Genomic DNA, 20704 nt, shown 5'->3' with positions numbered 1-20704 from the left:
AATCTATTAACAATTAAAAATGAAGTTATTTGCATTGGCTATATCTTTCTGGTCATTAAATATTCACACATTCATATATATATATATATATATATATATATATATATGTCTATAAAGGTTTGGATTAAGAGTTCTGTATAGTTGGAAGTTTTGCACCCCCTCTAGAGAAGACACTGATATTTAAACATTAAGAACAAGTCTACTACTGCACTTTCCTTCTGTGTTAACCTGGCCTTGATGAAGTGGAAAAAGAAAGAATGGTAAAGGCCCAGCTGAGAAGTCTTTGAACTCTAGCCCTAGAGCATCAAGGGCTAGATGTGTCTGTTTACAAAATGAAGCATTAACAGCTGCCCTAGAATCCAAGTGGAAAATAGCCTAAGACAGCCTGCAATGCATGTGCTATAAAACCCAGTTTCACAAAAAGAGCAGGAACATAATCCCACTAGCTTTGCCACATAAAAATGTAGGTTTGATCAACAGTTCACCAAATTGTTAATGGAAAAAAATCAAAAGTAGCTTAAATATCCCACAATAGAAGATTAAATAATTTAAAGCTATAAAATGGAATATGCACCTATTAAATGGTGATATTTTAAAATTTCTAACAACATGGGGAAATGGTCATAAATTATTGTGAAAGGAAAAAATGTGAGAAAACTGTGTATATAATCCCATTAATAAACTACATATTTGTATATGAGAGAGAGACACAGAGAGAGAGAGAGAGAGAGTGTGTGTGTGTGTGTGTGTGTGTGTGTGTGTGTGTGTGTGTGTGTAAAGACCAGAAAAATATAGCCAAGGTTAACAGCAATTATCTCTGGATTAGGGTATTACAGATGATCTTTTTATATTTGCCCATTTGTATTTTCTTTCTTTTTTTTTTTTTTTTTTTAGTCACCAAGCAGGGGAAACCCAAATGGTAACAAGTAAATGAAAAGATGCCCAACCTCACAATTTGTACACAATAAAAAATTTCTGTATAATTTCCAGAAATAGAAATTAAAACAATATACTTCTTTATTCCCATCAGATTGACAAGGCTAAATAGATGGATAAGACCAAATATTGGTGAGTATTTAACGAAATGGGAATCCTAATTTACTACTGGTGGGAGCATAAACTGGGTAGCCATTCTAAAAAACAACTTGGCAATATTTAGTGAAATTAAGTATGTGTATGGGCCACAAGTCAGCAATTCCTTTTCTCGGTATACGCTAGAGTAACCTTTGCACATATCAATAGGATATATGCATAAAGATGTACACAGCAGTACTATTTGTGTTAGTTTTCAACACACCTTGGTATCAATTATTAGAGAAATATACAAGTAAAATGTGGAAATACATATACAATGGAACATTATACAACAGTCAGTTGTTGTAAACTAGATTTACAAATACAGTATGTGTTTCCATAATTCCTTTTTTTGATCAAAAAAGAATAAGATTCAGAGCATAATACCATTATACAGATTAAAAACACATACACACAAAACAATATAAAATATTTCAAAAATAAACACATACTTATATTAAGCATATTAAATACAGTTGGCCCTCCATATCCATGGGTTCAACCAACTGTGGACTGAAAATATGCCACAGCCAGGCACGGCGGCTCACGCCTATAATCCTGGCACTTTGGCAGGCTGAGGCGGGCGGATCACCTGAGGTCCGGAGTTAGAAACCTGCCTGACGAAAATGGAGAAATCTTGTCTCTTCTAAAATACAAAATTAGCCGGGTATGGTGGTGCATGCCTGTAATCTCTGCTACTTGGGAGGCTGAGGCAGGAGAATCGCTTGAACCCAGGACACAGAGGCTGCAGTGAGCCGAGATTGCGCCACTGCACTCCAGCCTGGGTGACAAGAGCGAAAGTATGTCTCAAAAAAAAAAAAAATAGAAAAGAAAATATGCCAGAAAAAAAGGCTTAGCCATATGCAGTGGCTCACATCTGTAATTCCAACAACTCTGGAGGCTAAACTAGGAGGACTGCTTGAGGCCAGGAGTTTGAGCTTACAGTGAACAATGACTACACCACTGCACTCCAGCATGGGCAACACAGCAAGAGCCTGTCTCTAAAGAATAAATAAACAGGCCAGGCGCAGTGGCTCACACCTGTAATCCCAACATTTTGGGAGGCCAAGGCCAGTGGATCACTTGAGGCCAGGAGTTCAAGACCAGCCTAGCCAACATGGAGAAACCCCCATCTCTACAAAAATAAAAAAAATTAGCTGGATGTGGTGGCATCTGTAATCCTAGCTACTCGGCTGGAGGCTGAGGCAGGAGAATCGTTTGAACCCAGGAGATGGAGGTTGCAGTGAGCTGAGATCATGCCACTGCACTCCAGCCTGGGCGATGGAGTGAGACTCAAAAAGAAAAAAAAAAACAAAAACAAGGCCGGGCGCGGTAGCTCACGCTTGTAATCCCAGCACTTTGGGAGGCCGAGGCGGGCGGATCACGAGGTCAGGAGATCGAGACCATGGTGAAACCCTGTCTCTACTAAAAGTACAAAAAATTAGCCGGGCAAGGTGGCAGGCGCCTGTAGTCCCAGCTACTCGGAGAGGCTGAGGCAGAAGAATGGCGTGAACCCCGGAGGCGGAGCTTGCAGTGAGCCGAGATTGAGCCACTGCACTCCAGCCTGGGTGAAAAAGCGAGACTCCATCTCAAAAAAAAAAAAAAAAAAAAGTAAAAATATATAAATGAATAAGCAAGCAAGTGAGCTATCAAGTCATGAACAGAAGATATGAAAGAACTTTCAATGCACATTGCTAAGTGAAAGAAGCCAATCTGAAAAGGCTACATATACTATATGTTTCCAACTATATGACCTTCTGGAAAAGGCAAAACTACAGAGACAGGAAAAGGATCAGTGGTTACCAAAGGTTAGGTGAGAGGAAAGGATGGACAGTCAGAGCACAGAGAATCTTTGGGGTGGTAAAACAATTTTGCATGATACTACAATGGTGGATGCATGTCATTACATTTGCCAAAATCTTTGAAAGTACAACACCAAGAATAAACTCTAATGTAACCTAAGGACTTTGGGTGAAAATAATGTGTCAATGTGGGTTTATCGATTGTAACAAATTATGAAACATATAATTGGTCTTCTTCCCCTTTCCTGACATATACCTCATAAAACCATTGGCACCTCTGGAGTGATGAGTATCTTTTACATGCTAATGAGATGACAGTGGCTGGACGTCTCTAGATAGCTTCAAGGATAAGGGCTGGTCAACTCAAAGACCAAGGCATGATAAGAGGGTTGGAATTTCCAGCTCCAGCCCTCAACCTCCAGAGAGGGAAGAGGAGCTGAAGGGTAAGCTGATTACAAATGGCCAACGACTTAATCAATCATGCCTATGTAATGAGGCTTCCATAAAAACCCGAAAGGACAGGGTTTGGAGAGCTTCCGGACAGATGAACACATGGAGGTTCCTGGAGGGTGGCACACCTGAAGAAGGCATGGCATGCCCCTTTCCACATACCTTCCCCTATGCATCTCTTCCATCTGTCTCCTTTGTAATACCCTTCATAACCCAATAAATGTAAATGAAGTGTTTCCCTGAGTTCTGTGAGCCACTCTAGCAAATTAATTGAACCAAAAGGGGGAGCTGTGGTAACCCTGATTTATGGCTAATCAGCCAGAAGCACAGGACACAACCTGGGGCTTGCAATTTAAGTAGGGGACTGAGCCCTCAACCTGTGGGATCTGATTCTATCTCCAAGTAAATAATGTCAGAATTGAGTTAAAATGTAGGATACCCAGCTGGTGTCTGCCAAAGAATTGACTGGTTGCTGGTAGACAGAAATCCCCACACATTTTGGTGACCAGAGGTGCTGTATTATATTGAGTTTGTATTGGTTTGATTTTTCTTATATCTCCTGTGTACTACTCTGGTAAGGAATGTTGACAGTAAGAAAGGCTGTGGGTTTGTGGGGGCGACAGGTATATGGAAACTCTCTGTATTTTTTTGCTCAATTTTGCTATGAACCGGAAACTGTTCTAAAAAAATTAAGTCTTACAAAAACTAACAACAACAAAAAAAAAAACGGGATGGTATTCATGAACCAATAATGACTAACTGGCTATAAACAAACAAAACAAAGAAGTACAGATCTGGAAGGTTCATGTCAAAGGCACCAGAGCACATCCATATGTACAACGGAAACCACTAACAAAATATGTAAGACTAAATTTTTTTTTTCTTTGAAACGGAGTCTCGCTCTATCGCCCAGGCTGGAGTGCAGTGGCATGATCTCGACTCACTGCAAGCTCCGCCTCCCGGGTTCAAATCATTCTCCTGCCTCAGCCTCCCAAGCAGCTGGGACCACAGGTGCCTGCCACCACGCCCGGCTAATTTTCTGTATTTTTAGTAGAGATGGGGTTTCACTGTGCTAGCCAGGATGGTCTCGATCTCCTGACCTTGTGATCCGCCCACCTCGGCCTCCCAGAGTGCTGAGATTACAGGCGTGAGCCACCACGTCTGGCCTAAATTTGTTTTTGAGACAGGATCTCACTCTGTCACCCAGGCTGGAGAGCAGTGGGGTGCAATCAGAGCTCACTGCAGCCTCAAACTGCTGGGCTCAAGCAATCTTCCTGCCTCAGCCTTCGTGAGTAGCTAGGACCACGTGCACGCACCACCATGTCCAGCTAATTTTTTAGAATTATTTGTAATGACAAGGTCTCACTACGTTTGCCCAGGATGGAATCAAACTCCTGAGCTCAAGTGATTCCTCTGCCTCAGCCTCCCAAAGTGCTAGGATTAGAGGAGTGAGCCACTGCACCCGGCTAAAAACTTTTTAATCATGGTGGGAAAAGACCTCATAATTCAAATCCAGTTTCTGCAGCTATTTTTCTTCAACAGATGAAGAAAAATACTACTAATCAACAATATCTCCTTGATCACAAATACATTTCTAGAGTAAATTAAATGACTGATTCCCTATCTGTTATATGGATCCTAAAACATAAATATAATAACTAAAAATAGCAGGAGCAGATGCGTTTTACTGAGAGCCCATAAAGCATTGCACTGTACATATAATATCTAATCTTTCCAACAATCCTCAGAGATTACACACTACATTACTATCTCAGAGAGATTAACTGATTTGCCTAAGAACACACAACTATGTAGTGTAACTAGGAATCAAATGTAATCTTCTACTATAAAGTCTGTGCTCTCTCACTCTACCCCAATGTCCATATACCAAACAATTATAATAATAATATCTTCCATTGTAGCACCTCCAATGTATTAGGCACTGTGTTAGGTACTTTACATAAATTATCTCCTTCACACTTCATGACTGCCTTAAAAGTCAGATATTATTAATTCCATTTTACAGATGAGGAAATAGAGGCTTATAAATTCAGTAACTTGCCCAAGGTCTCAAGATTCAAGCCAAGTTTCACTTTGCATTATCAAAAGCTCACTTTCACAACTAAATTTAAAATTATCTTTACTATTTTTAGTCCTTTTGTTCTCCACACTACCCGGTTAAGTGTTATTATGTAATAATAAAGCACTTATGTGCTGAACATCACATTGAAGTCAAACGAACACAATTTTGATATAAAATAAATGTAATCATATAACTGTGACAGATATTAAGTGGTTACTCAAAAAGCCATTCCCAAATCCCTACTCCCTCCTTGCCTCTCAGTACAGAGGCCAAAAGACGAAAACAGCTGGAGGTGACCGTATGACCCAATTTTGGCCCTTGGAACATCAGAAGTGACTTGCTGGAATCACTAATAAGAAAGCTTTTCCTTGGCATAGTCTTTTTCCTTCTTCCTTGAATGTAGGTGGAAGGCTAGAGCTGCAGTAGCCGTCTTAAGACCATGAAAGGCCAAGCAAATCACAAATTCATAGGCCCCAACAATGTTGAACCATTAAAGCAACATGAGCAACTGCCAACTTCAGATTTATGTAAGCTTTATAGTCAGGTTTTCAACTGCTTACAGCTTGATTCACCCATTATCACCGTAACAGAAACTCTAACACAATTTTAACTGTAAGTAACTTCCTGGCTAATAATTAAAAACAAAGTCACATACTAGTCCTAAATTAGTCTGACAAAGTTACAATCTCCTGATGAGGACTACTTTGAGTATTTGCTCAGGGAGCTGTGAGAAGACTGAGCTGAGGAAAGAATGAGAGACAGAAATACAGTATCAGGGAGCTCCCTGGGCTCTGAATTGCGCACATGGTAAGAGCCCAGACTCTCAAAATAATTACCAGAAGTATATCATCAGAAGGGACACATCCTTGAACAATAATACAAGCCTTCAAGAAATTGGCGGGGCATGGTGGCTCACGCCTGTAATCCCAGCACTTTGGGAGGCTGAGGCAGGCAAATTACTTGAGGCCAGGAGTTTGAGACCAACCTGGCCAACATGACAAAACCCTGTCTCTATTAAAAATACACAAAAAAAAGAGGCCAGGCATGGTGGCTCATGCCTGTAATTCCAGGACTTTGGGAGGCCAAGGCGGGCGGATCACGAGGCCAGGAGTTTGAAATCAGCCTGGCCAATATGCTGAAACCCTATATCTACTAAGAATACAAAAATTAGCCAGGCATGGTGGCACAGCCCTGTAGTCCCAGCTACTCAGGAGACTGAGGCAGAAGAATCACTTGAACCCCGGAGGCAGAGGTTGCAGTGAGCTGAGATCACCTGAGCGACAAAGCAAGACTCGGTCTGAAAAAAAAAAAAAAAAAAAAAAAAAAAGATTAGCCAGGCATGGTGGCGCACGTCTGTCATCCCATCTACTTGGCAAGCTGAGACACAAGAATCGCTTGAGTCTGGGAGGCAGAGGTTGCAATGAGTTGAGATTGTGCCATTTAATCCAGTCTGGGTGACAAAGCAAGGCTATGTCTCAAAAAAACAAAAAAAGGTAAAAAAAAAAAAAAAAAAAAGATAACATGCTTCAAAACAAAAGCCCTGGAACGTCAAGACTCTTGTCGAAAAAAATTCATAGTTAAGGTATGATCAGGGTCTTGGGGTTACAGGAAAAAATAGTTTGCATTTAATAATAAATGTTTATAAAGTATAATATCCTTTTTCTTAGAAGATGCATGCTCAAGTATTTAGAGGTAAATTATCATGATGTCTACAACTTACTTTCAAGTGGTTTATATAAAAGAGGATACATACATATTAGAATACACATATAAAGCATGGCAAAATGTGAAAAAATATTGAAGTATCAGTGGGGGATATATAGATGTTCAACATATGTCTTACAACATTCTTGTACATTTGAAATATTTCATAATAAAAAGTTGGTGTTAATGTTAATTTCCTGGTTTTGGTATTGTACTACAGCTACGTAACTTGGTAAAGGGCACATAGGACTTCATTTTCCTATTTTTATACCTTTCTGTGAATCTAAAATTATTTCTTTTCTTTTCTTTTCCTTTATTTATTTATTTTTTTTTGGAGACAGAGTCTTGCTCTGTCACCAAGGCTGGAGTGCAATGGTGTGATCTTAGCTCACTGCAACCTCCGCCTCCCGGGTTCAAGCAATTCTTATGCCTCAGCCTCCCGAGTAGCTGGGATTACAGGCATGTGCCACCGTGCCCAGCTAATTTTTATATTTTTAGTAGAGACAGGGGTTCACCATGTTGGCCAGGCTGGTCTCGAACTCCTGACCTTGCGACCTGCCCGCCTCCGCCTCTCAAAGTGCTGGAATTACAGGCGTGAGAAAATTATTTCCAAACAAAAAGTTAAAAATGTTGGGAAGATTTCTTGCTTGGTAAGATGAAGTAAATATATCTCCCTTTATCTTCCAGTTAACTAAACTATAACACTAGGACGGAATGCATGAACAGCTATTTGAAGACATTGTAAAGTAAATATCACAGGTGGATCCAGGGAAATCACCAGAATTCCAACTATCCCCAAACTAGCTGTGAGTTTCTTTTTTTTCCCTGTAGTATCCACCAGCCTGAACTCAACACAACCTAAAACCCAGAAGTGAGCACAATGGTGCAGGCAGAGAGAGAAACAGAACCCTCTAGTTCTGGCTCAAGGCCAGTAAAGGGAACTCCTACAGCTAAGAGAAGATGAGGGAAATCCTTTAGGTATTTTTTTCTTTTTTTTTTTTTTTTTTTTTTTTTTGACAGGGTCTCACTCTGTTGCCCAGGCTAGAATGCAGTGGCACAATCACAGCTTGCCACAACCTCAAACTCCTGGGCTCAAGTTATCCTCCCGCCTCGTCCCCATAAAGTGCTAGGATTACAGGTATGAGCCACTGTGCTCAGCAGCTTGGGAAAACTCCACACTGTCATGCATCAGCCCCCAGGTCATACATGGTGGGGGCAGCAGCAACAGCACAAGAATCTGGGAATGGAAAGCCTCCAGGAACAAAACTTTTGAAGGAAGGGAACCTTTCTCTCCATCCAGTGGAGCCTTGCCTCCAAGTGGGCAGGACAAACTCCGTTGTTTTAGGTTTTTTTCCTTCTCTCTCTGTCCGCAGGAAAGTGACCCCATAATGTTGTTTATGAACTGCTGGGCTCATCCTCAACCTGTATAGGTATGCATCTGATACCAATTGGCATAATAAAAACTTTGATAACTGAGACAATGAGTAGACCTACACTCAGATCCCAGACTGACCACTGGGTGGAACACTTGTGGGATAGATCTGAATAACACTGCCACAGCTCAGAAAACTGAATTTATATGGAACCACAACCCACAGAAGATTAAAACAAAAATACCAATATTCTCCACAGAATATTAACATATTTTTGTTTTATTTTTATTTTTTTATTATACTTTAAGTTCTAGGGTACATGTGCACAACGTGCAGGTTTGTTACATATATATACATGTGCCATGTTGGTGTGCTGCACCCATTAACTCATCATTTACATTAGGTATCTCTCCTAATGCTATCCCTTCCCCCTCCCCTCACCCCACGACAGGCCCCGGTGTGTGATGTTCCCCTTCCTGTGTCCAAGTGTTCTCATTGTTCAATTCCCACCTATCAGTGAGAACATGTGGTGTTTGGTTTTCTGTCCTTGTGATAGTTTGCTGAGAACAATGGTTTCCAGCTTAATCCATGTCCCTACAAAGGACATGAACTCATCCTTTTTCATGGCTGCATAGTATTCCATGGGGTATATGTGCCACATTTTCTTAATCCAGTCTATCATTGATGGCTTGGTAGTGTGCACCTGTAGTTCCAGCTGCTTGAGAGGCTGAGATGGGAGGATCACTTGAGCAAGGGAGGTGGAGGCTGCAGTGAGCCATGCTCACTAGTGCCACTGCACTGTAGCCTAGGCAAGAGAGTGAGATCCCTTCTCAAAAAAATATATAAATGAAAAGAGAGAATAATTGCTTAGTCTCTTTTTTAATATACAAAGTTTCCTTTAAAAGGGAAAATAAATAGTTATAATTTAGTTTCTCCATTGTATTCTGCAGGTATATATACAAGGGAATTTAGAAATAATGTGTTAGGCGGTGGCTCATGCCTGTAATCCCAGCACTTTGGGAAGCCGAGGTGGGCAGATCACAAGGTCAGGAGATCAAGACCAACCTGGCTAACATGGTGAAACCCCATCTCTACTAAAAATCCAAAAACTTAGCTGGGCATGGTGGCGGGTGCCTGTAGTCCCAGCTGCTTGGGAGGCTGAGGCAGGAGAATGGCGTGAACCCAGGAGGCGGAGCTTGCAGTGAGCTGTGATTGCGCCACTGCACTCCAGCCTGGGCAACAAGAAGACTCCGTCTCAAAAAAAAAAAAAAAAAAAAGAATTAATGTGTTAGAATAAAACAATTAAATTTGAACTTTTAAACTGAGATTAACTTAAAGTTGAAATAGCTGTCTTCAACTTTAAACACACAGTTGTGATATTATCAATTACTGCCTGCCTCGAAGTTTCTTACTTATACATGACAACGCCATACTATAAAACAAGCAAGTAAGGTAACTATAAAAACCAATCCTCCCCAGGCACGGTGGCTCATGCCTGTAATCCCAGCACTTTGGGAAGCTGAAGCGGGTAGATCACTTGAGATCAGGAGTTCGAGACCAGCCTGGCCAACATGATGAAACCTTGTCTCTACTAAAAATAGCAAAAATTAGCCAAGTGTGGTGGCGTGTGCCTGTAGCCCCAGCTACTGAGGAGGCAGAGGTAGGAAAATCACTTGAACCTGGAGGGCGAAGGCTGCAGTGAGCCAAGATCATGCCATTGCACTCCACCCTGGGCCACAGAGCAAGACTCTATATCAAAAAACAAAACAAACAAACAAAAAGCCAATCTTCCCTTCTACCCAGAAGTCCAATTTAACATCTATCCCTTGGGCTAAAATATATAGATGATTACGCCAAGTAAAAGATAAGCAAATCAGTACTATGGGCAGTAGTAACAGCACACAGTCTTTGGACAATCCTCGATTTAAATTTTCATTCTGTCCTTCAAAGTCATTTAACTAATCTAGACTTCCGTTTCCTCATTTATAAAACCATCTACCTCATGATGATTAAACAATAAAGTATATAAATGGTTTAACATAGCACCTGGTACAAAATAAATGCACAGTAAATGGCAGTTGGCATGTCCATTAAGGAAACCCAATGTTACCACTGCCAGAACCACTTAGAAAAAGTTTTTTTTCAGCAACCCTTGTCTGTTCTACATGGAATTTCTGACATCATTTATTCTGTTTACTAATAAAAATCCTAAACTCCCAAATAGCTCAACACCAACAGCCTTTTTCCTCTGTGCCTGGCATCAAACTATCAGCAGGCTTTAAAAGAGTCTAATGAAGAAACAACTCCAATAGTATTTCTAATAGTGCAGAAGTCTCAATATATCACCTGACTGGATAGTAGCCATATCTCTTTATGATACGCTAATTACTTCCCTACTCCAAATTTTAAACACTTCTGTTAAACACTTCACTCACAGAAGGTACTATGCCTTTTAATAATTAGGACTAGAGGGTACAGGAGGGTTAGGAGTAATAAAAAAAAGCCATGTAACTTCTGTATTAACAAAAACCTGATAGTAGCTATTATCCTTTCAAAACAAATCATTGCCTTTTTAAAAAACAAGGCAGAAACACACTCTACTTTATGGAATGAAGTGTTGCCAATAGAAAAAAAATAAAAATTTAAAAAATTATAATCTCATACTAGGTATTGTGGCATTACATTTAAAAAAAAAATAGTAAGGTGGTCAAATGTAGCAGCTCACACCTGTAATCCCAGCACGTTTTGAGAGGCCAAGGCAGAAGGATCACTTGAAGCCAGGAGTTTGACCCAAACTGCTTAAATGTATTCTTTTTTTTCACTGTCTTTTTTCTCTTTCTTCCTATAATCAGTTATTACAAGCTCCATCTCTCTTAATTAATTCTAAATTCTTTTTTTTTATTATTTTTTATTTTAGGGAGAGTCTCACTCTGTCACAAGGCTGGAGTGCAGTGGCATGATCTCGGCTCACTGCAACCTGTGCCTCCCAGGTTCAAGCGATTCTCCTGCCTCAGCCTCCTGAGTAGCTGGGACTACAGGCACACACCACCATGCCCAGCTAATTTTTGTATTAGCAACATAATGAGACCCTATCTCTACAAAAAAATTTTTAAATTAATTGGGCATGGTGGTGTACACCTGTAGCCCTAGCCGCTAGGGAGGCTGAGGTAAGAGGATTGCTTGAACCCAGGAGTTTGAGGCTGCAGTGAGCTATCATTGTGCCTACTATACTCCAGCTTAAGCGACAGAGCAAGACCCTGTCTCTAAAAATAATAATAATTAGGCTGAGTGACGTAGCTCACACCTGTAATCCCAGCACTTTGGGAGGCTGAGGCAGGCAGATCACTGAAGGTCAGGAGTTCAAGTCCAGCCTTGCCAACATGGTGAAACCCCATCTCTACTAAAAATGCAAAAATTAGCTGGGTGTGGTGGCGCATCCCTGTAATCTCAGCTACTTGGAAAGCTAAGACACGAGGATCACTTGGACCTGGGAGGTGGAAGGTGCACTGAGCCAAGATCACGCCACTGCCCTCCAGCCTAGGAGAAAGAGCAAGACCTTGTCTCAAAAAAATACATAAGTAAATAAAATAAATAAATAATAATAACGGGTATAGAGTTTCAGTTTTGCAAGATCAGAGGAGTTCTGAATATTGGCTGCAGAGCAATGTGAATGTACTTAACATTTAAAGATGGTTAGCATGGTAAATTTTTATGATATGCTAATTACTTCCCTACTCCAAATTTTAAATACTTCATTCACAGAAGGTACTATACCTTTTAATAATCAGGACTAGAGGGTACAGGAGGGTTAGGAGTAATAAAAAAAAAAGCCATGTAACTTCTGTATTAACAAAAACCTGTAAAATCATGAACTGAATGCCGTTTTTCAAATAAGAATCATTGTAATTTTAGAACTAGGAATCTCATTTTAAAAAATGGTAAGTAGGAGAACATTAATCTCTAAGCAATATAATTTACTTCTTCCAGAATTACTAAAAATCCTTTTTGCATTTTTAAATAATTTGTACAGGCCCTGCACAGTGGTGCACACCTATAGTTCCAGCTATGCAAGGATACAAGTACGCTACGATCACGCCTATGTATAGCCACGGCACTCCAGCCTTGGCAATATATAGTAAGACCTATGGCTAAAAAAATAAATAAAAATAAAATTAACTTTACATAGTCATGTATCTTTACACAAGAACTTTATCATTTACTTCCTTCCAAGGATTACATAAAGTACCAAAACAAACACTACCATATTTGTAATTTCTTTAGAGTGTTTAGGAACTTCTGTTGTTATTTGTTTCAGAGAACAGTATTTCACTATTTGAGAGATTTTCATCCCCTCAGGCACAGGTGTACAGAAGATAATATATTCAATAGATCTGTATCAGGTATCAGCAATTAACCCACTCTGACTTCTTAAAAGCAAAAGTGAGCTAAAAACAAATGTTTAAAACAAAAAGTCAACTTAAATGCTTAAAGGCTTTCTGTACGTTTGCACATATATGCATATATTCGTTATTTAAGATACAGTATTTTACATTACCTATAATCATTATTCCTAATCTGTCTATTGTAAAACACCTTATCTTGGTTTTATTTATTTATTTTTCGGCTTTTTTGAGACAGAGTCTCTCTCTGTCACCCAGGCTGGAGTGCAGTGGCACAGATCTCAGCTCACTGTAACCTCCACCTCCTGGCTCAAGCGATTCTCCCACTGTTTTTTTTAATTATACTTTAAGTTCTAGGGTACATGTGCACAACGTGCAGGTTTGTTACATATGTATATATGTGCCATGTTGGAGTGCTGCACCCATTAACTCATCATTTACATTAGGTATATCTCCTAAAGCTATTCCCCCCTCCCCCCACCCCACGACAGACCCCGGTGTGTGATGTTCCCCTTCCTGTGTCCAAGTGTTCTTCACTGTTCAATTCCCACCTATGAGTGAGAACATGCAGTGTTTGGTTTTCTGTCCTTGCGATAGTTTGCTGAGAATGATGGCTTCCAGCTTCATCCATGTCCCTACAAAGGACATGAACTCATCCTTTTTTATGGCTGCATAGTATTCCATGGTGTATATGTGCCACATTTTTTAAACCAGTCTATCATTGATGGACATTTGGGTTGGTTCCAAGTCTTTGCTATTGTGAATAGTGCCACAATAAACATACATGTACATGTGTCTTTATAGTAGCATGATTTATGATCTTTTGGGTATATACCCAGTAATGGGATGGCTGGGTCAAATGGTATTTCTAGTTCTGGATCCTTGAGGAATTGCCACACTGTCTTCCACGATGGTTGAACTAGTTTACAGTCCCACTGTAAAAGTGTTCCTATTTCTCCACATCCTCTCCAGCACCTGTTGTTTCCTGACTTTTTAATGATTGCCATTCTAACTGGTGTGAGACAGTATCTTATTGTGGTTTTGATTTGCATTTCTCTGATGGCCAGTGATGATGAGCATTTTTTCATGTGTCTGTTGGCTGCATAAATGTCTTCTTTTGAGAAGTGTCTGCTCATATCCTTTGCCCACTTTTTGATGGGGTTGTTTGATTCTCCCACTTTAGCATTCAGAGTAGCTGGGGTTACAGGCGTGCACCAACACGCCCAGCTAATTTTTTGTATTTTTAGTAGAGATGGGGGGGTTTCACTATTTTGGCCAGGCTGGCCTCCAACTCCTGGCCTCAAGTAATCCACCCACCTGGGCCTCCCAAGGTGCTGGGATGACAGGAGTGAGCCACCATGCCAGGCCTCATCTTGTTTTTAAATGCAAAAAAAAAAAAAAAAAAACTCACTCCTGTCATCCCAGCCCTTTGGGAGGCCGAGATGAGCAGACGGCTTGAGCTCATGAGTTTGAGACAAGCCTGGGCAATACCGCAAAACCCCATTTCTACAAAAAAATACAAAAATTAGCCAGGCACAGTAGCATGCATCTGTAGTCCCAGTTACTCTGGAGACTGAGATGAGAAGATCACTTGAGCCCGGGAGGTGGAGGTTGTAGTGTTAACTGCACTCCTCCCTGGGCAACAGAGCAAGACCCTGTCTCAAAACAAAACAAAAACAAAAACAGCTTTCTCAATTACTGTAACTTTTGAACTAAATTATATTGTTTCACAAAAATCAGTCAATTCTGATCATTCACAGTTGAGAATTAACAAACTTCTGATATTGCCTCTATTGACACACTAGGTGATTCAGTTATTTTCCATTATAGAATTTTACCTGCCAAGTACTAGGGAAATAGTGCTGAACCGACTCTGTTAAATTAAACTCATTATGATGTAAATCACTTTGGAATGAGAAAGTATCCAGATAGCAAGAAAATCTTCTGGGTCTTCTGCTTCCTAAAGCCTACTGTCCATTCCTATAGTGAACAGACCACAGTCACATGTAATGTTTACAGAATTCTCTAAAAATATTTTCCATCACATCCAGAATTTGAGTATTAGCTATATTCAAACCTGCCACAGGCAGCTTACATAACTGGTAGCAGTCAATAAGGCAACCAAATACTCTGTAACTTTGCAGTTTTCTCATCCCATTGAAAAAACTTGGCCGGGCGTGGTGGCTCACGCCTGTAATCCCAGCACTTTGGGAGGCCGAGGCGGGCGGATCACAAGGTCAGGAGATTGAGACCATCTTGACCAACATGGTAAAACCCCGTCTCTACTAAAAATACAAAAATTAGCTGGGCATGGTGGCTCATGCCTGTAGTCCCAGCTACTCGGGAGGCTGAGGCAGGAGAATGGCATGAACCTGGGAGGCGGAACTTGCAGTGAGCCGAGATCGCACCACTGCACTCCAGCCTGGGAGACAGAGCAAGACTCCGTCTCAAAAAAAAAAAAAAAGAAAAGAAAAAACCTAAGATATTTACCAGAAATTTAGCAGGTAAGACTGTACAATCCTGAAAAAGGCTTCCCTTAAAGAAACAGAGACAGACAAAACAAATTTGGAGGTACATAATGATTATATTGGCACTCGGTCCTCAAATTTATATTGGAAATCAATTTCCCAAATAATTCTCAAATTATTCAAACAAACAAGAAAAAAAAGACCCAAGTAGGCTTTGAACTAACATGTTCGTAAAAACAACAACAACAAAACTCCAAACTACAAATCTTATTTTGCATCTTGTTTATAAACTTTTGTCTCTACTTTTGATTGTAGCAGTATACTGTTTTGTTGACACAAAAGAAAATTCCAGGCCGGACGCGGTGGCTAACGCCTGTAATCACAGCACTTTGGGAAGCCGAGGAGGGTGGATCACCTGAGGTCAGGAGTTCAAGACCAGCCTGAACAACATGGTGAAACCCCATCTCTACTAAAAATACAAAATTAGCCAGATGTGGTGGTGCATGCCTGGAATCCCAGCTACTCGGGAGGCTGAAGCAGGAGAATCACTTCAACCCAGGAGGCAGAGGTTGCAGTGAGCGGAGATTGTGTCATTGCATTCCAGCCTGGGCAACAAGAGCAAAACTCCTTCTCAAAAAAAAAAAAAAAAAAAAAAAGAAAATTCCAAATCTATTTCACTTTTTTTCTGTTTAGACATCTTATTTTCAATATCATGCTCTACTACACAAGAACACATCAAATTCTTACTGAACTCATACACCATAATATCCTGCAAATATTCTTCTTTTTCATATATTACATGTTATTTATATTCTTTATCTCAAAAGTAATACAAATTGCGGCAGATATTTTCCAAAGATGCCTACAACGTTAGATTCCATCCCATATGCTCTTCTTACAATGTGATGTTGACCCTTTCAAGTGGTGGGATCTATGTCCACAGCTTCCTTGAAACTTGGGAGGACCTATACAACTATATCAACCAGTAGGACAGAGCAAAGTAACACTATGTGACTTCCAAAACCAAGTCAAATATGCCATGCACCTTTGCCTTCCTCTCTTGGGATGCTCTCTCTCTCGAAACCCAGGCACCATGCTGTGAAGAAGCCAAGCAGCCACAAGGAGAAGTCACATGAAGGTGTTCTTGCCAACAGCCCAGGCTGAGGTCCCAGCCAACAGCCAGCTTTAACCACCAGATAGGTGAGTGAGCAAGCCTGCCTTCAAAGGATCCCAGTTCCCAGCCACTGAGCCACTCCAACCCTTCCAGCCACCCCACCTCATGCTGTATGTTTACAGAGACAAGCATCCCTACCAATCAAGCCTTGCTCAAATTGCAAACATATGAACAAAATAAATGACTGTTGTTTTAAACCACTAAGTTTGAGGTACTTTGTTACACAGTAATAGATAACTGCAACACAAGCTCATAATTACAATCTGGAAAACAGACAAAAAGAAAAACAATTTTAATTATTCTAAGTTTTACCATTATAAAACATTTTGACACACATTTTACAATTAAGGAAATGTTTCACCCTACTCACCTAAGATTCCAAGTGATTTTACCAGATCAAAGGGTTGTATTTGTAAAGACAATAAAATGTTTGCATCTTAACTACAAACCGGAAGAAAGACTGTTAGCTTTCAATCTACTTTGCTTATCCTTAAGTATCTCTTTCACTTACCTGTCCTAAGTGAGGTGTCCGAGGATTGCTGGCCCACCAATATTCCAATCTATGGATATAAATCAAGATCTTGAATTGTAACAGCAGCTGCACTGGCACTCTTCCCCGGAAGAAGTTGCTTAAGCCTCAAATCTGAAATTTTCAAGGAAAGAAAATCCTAAATATACATACCTCCTTTCAATCACTTAAAATTTCACTTCTATAGTTGAGTAAGGACTGATGGAGTTGGTTACGACACATAGAAATGAATGCACAGGTTTCACTAAAAATAGAGTTGGCCTGTGCAATTCTTGAAACAGGGCAAAAATAATAACAATTTTAAAAACTGAGGTGGATAATATGGGTTCAAGTTCCAGCCTTACATTCTTAAGAGCTATACGATCTCAGTTAAGTCACAAATTCTCTGTGCATAAGTCTGATCATGTGATGAAGATTGAGGGAACCAGATCAAAATTTTGGGCTAGGAGTCAGAAGACCTGGGTTCCAAACTCAGCGATCATTCTCCCTTGCTGTAAGAACTTTGATACGTCTCTATGGGCTAGATTTTATCATCTCTAAAAGGGGAAGGTTGAATTAAACAGTGGTTCAAATCTAATTCTTGAACAGATGCCAGCCATGACTAAAACTATGTATAAAGTTACCAAGTATGCTTACTATGAAACTGTCCTTCCTACATTTTTGGTGTCAAAATGGCTTCTTTTATGAGATTATGTAAAAGTAGCAGTAGATGGTAGCAGTTGTTGTTTAAGTTCTCATAGCCAAAATAAAGAGCTATAATTCTATGTAAGCAATCTATAAATTCTTTTTAGAAATTCTAGTGTCTGTACGATTTACATGAACTCTAAAATTCCTTATACTTCTAACATCCTACATACTCACGATTCAACTAATATTTATTAGGTATCCAATATGTAACAAGTAGTCTACTTGTTGCTGGGCTACCCAAAACATAAGATTAGTCACTCCTCTGAAAAGCTCCCAATTTTAATAGGGAAATAGACACATATATCTCAAATACAACATAAATGGGTTAAGTCTTCTAATATAGGTTATGAATCTTATAATATATGGGAGGAAGAATGATAGAATGGATTTTTTGTATTTCGGAGACTGGGTCTCGCTCTGTCTGCCAGCCTGGAGTGCAGTGGCGTGATCTCGGCTCACTGCAGCCTCAACCTGCCAGGCTCAAGCGATCCTGAGTAGCTGGGACTACAGGCATGTGCCACCATGACCGGCTAATTTTTTGGGGGAGGTAGAGGGTGGGGGTGGGGGTGGGTACAGATGAGGTCTCACTATGTTGTGCAGGCTGAATGAATGAGCTTTACAACTTAGTAAGCTTTTAAAGTGAGTTTTGTAGTTGTAGGATGAGTTAATTATAACCTCTTTAAACCTCAGTTTATTTGCAAAACAATAATGATCACAGATACCACAGAATTGTGGTAAACAGATAAGATGCTATAAGAGGCCAATCCAAAAGGTGAAAATGTTCAGCTCACACACCTTCCAGGAGACGAAAAAAAAAAATCATTTTAATAATGACATGGTACAAAAAGTTATTTACAAAACTGTAAATATGTATTTGTTTAAAACACTGTAAAACTCAGTAGTGCTTTTCTTCACTAGCTTCTAAGCAGCTGAAGGTCGTAACTAAGTTTGCTCCACTTTATATTCCTAGCATCTAGTACAATGCCTAATAAATAGCAGGTATCAATAAAGTTTATTAGAAAAAAAACTGAATAAATTGGTAAATGGCTAATCTATTTTTACAGAAATTAAAGTTGTAGTAGCTAAAAGTAAAAATTCTTAGAACTTTAATCCAAAACTAATTTTAAATGTGTATTTTGTGCCCACATCTGTCATATTGCAATCTGAATATACTTGCATGTTTTAGAAGCAAAATAAATTCACCAAACAATGCAACAGAATAGTGCTGTTCCTGAATAAGAAGACAAGCAGCAGTTAATTTTTTTTTTTTTTTTTTTAGAGACAGGGTCTTGATCTATTGCCCAGGCTAGAGTGCAGTGGTACAATCATGCCTCACTGCAGCCTCAAATTCCTGGGCTCAAGTGATCCTCCCACCTCAGCCTCCCAAGTAGCTAGGACTACAAGTGCATGCCACCATGCCCAGCTAATTTTTAAAAAATTTTTTTGTAAAGACAGTCTCACACAGGCTGAAAAAACTCCTGGGCTTAAGTAATCCTCCCACCTTGGCCTCTCAAACTGCTGTTTACAGGCATACACCACCATGCCCAGCTGGGCAGCTAACATTTAATGGGGACTGATTATTTGCCAAAAGCTCTTCTAAGCACCTCCTATGGATTATCCCATTTAATCCTCAATAACTCTCATGAAATTGACTATTTTTTTAAGAGATGAGGGGTCTTGGCTGGGCACGGTGGCTCACACTTGTAATCCCAGCACTTTGGGAGGCTGAGGCAGGCGGATCACATGAGGTCGGGAGTTTGAAACCAGCCTGACCAACATAGAGAAACCCTGTCCCTACTAAAAATACAAAATTAACTGGGCATGGTGGCACATGCCTGTAATCCCAGCTACTCGGGAGGCTGAGGCAGGAGAATGGCTTGAACCCGGGGAGGTGGAGGTTGCAGTGAGCCGAGATCACACCATTGCACTCCAGCCTGGGCAACAAGAGCGAAACTCCATCTCACAAGAAGAAAAAAAAATAAGAGAGAGATGGGGGGTCTTGCTCTGTTGCCTGGAGAGCCGTGATGATCACAGCTCACTGCAGCCTGCACCTCCCAAGCTCAAGTGATCCTTCTGCCTCTCAGCCTTTCAAGTAGCTGGGACTACAGACATGTGCCTCCATGTCTGGCCAATTCTTCTTATTTTTTGTATAAGCAAGGTCTTGTCATGTTGCCCACATTGGTTTCAAACTCCTGGCCTCAAGTGTCTTCCCACCTTGGCATTACAGGCATGAGCCACTGTGCCCAGCCAAAAGCAACTGTTAAATATTCTCATTTTATAACTAGGAAAACTGAGGCACAAATAATTTCCAAGATCACAAAAATATGAAATAGTGGGTATGGGGTTTTTAAAAGAGTAGTAAAATAAAACAGGTTGTCTGACTCCAGAGCCTATTTTTTATTTTTTATTATTTTAATTTTTATTATTTATTATTATTATTTTTTGAGACAGAGTCTCGCTCTGTCACCCAGGCTGGAGTGCACGGGCGTGATCTCGGCTCACTGCAACCTCTGCCTCCCCCGGGTTAAAGCAATTCTCCTGCCTCAGCCTCCCAAGTAGCTGGGACTACAGGCACAGAACACCAGGCCCAGCTAATTTTTGTATTTTTAGTAGAGACAGGATTTCACCATGTTGGCCAGGCTGGTCTTTAACTCCTGACCTCATGATCCACCCGCCTTGGCCTCCCAATGTGCTGGGATTACAGGTGTGAGCCACTGTGCCTATTTTTTAATTAAATAATTTTGTATTTAAAAATCAGATTTTACTAGAACTGGGAACATTTGCTTCTAATGATTTGATTCTTTTTCTAAAAAATGAGGCCGGGCATGGTGGCTCACGCTTGTAATCTCAGCACTTTGGGAGGCCGAGATGGGTGGATCACCTGAGGTCAGGAGTTCGAGACCAGCCTGGCCAACATGGTAAGACCTCGTCTCTACCAAAAATACAAAACTTAGCTGGGC

At 40.3% G+C, this 20704-nt stretch overlaps 1 protein-coding gene across 23 annotated transcripts in view; it reads right to left on the bottom strand.

Moving 5' to 3' along the window:
- NUMB (NUMB endocytic adaptor protein) overlaps positions 1 to 20704 on the bottom strand; it is a 205041-nt gene that overhangs the window by 137171 nt on the left and 47166 nt on the right. For all 23 annotated transcript variants that reach the window (XM_055288892.2, XM_063644220.1, XM_063644205.1 and 20 more), the window contains one exon: positions 17040 to 17171. The gene's annotated coding sequence lies outside the window, so the exon portion shown is untranslated. The remainder of the gene's footprint in view (positions 1 to 17039; positions 17172 to 20704) is intronic.

The sequence above is a fragment of the Symphalangus syndactylus genome, chromosome 8 (assembly GCF_028878055.3).
Source record: "Symphalangus syndactylus isolate Jambi chromosome 8, NHGRI_mSymSyn1-v2.1_pri, whole genome shotgun sequence".
NCBI classification, from domain to species: domain Eukaryota; kingdom Metazoa; phylum Chordata; class Mammalia; order Primates; family Hylobatidae; genus Symphalangus; species Symphalangus syndactylus.
Note: the sequence above shows the minus strand (reverse complement) of the source record. Positions and strands in the feature narration are given on the sequence as shown.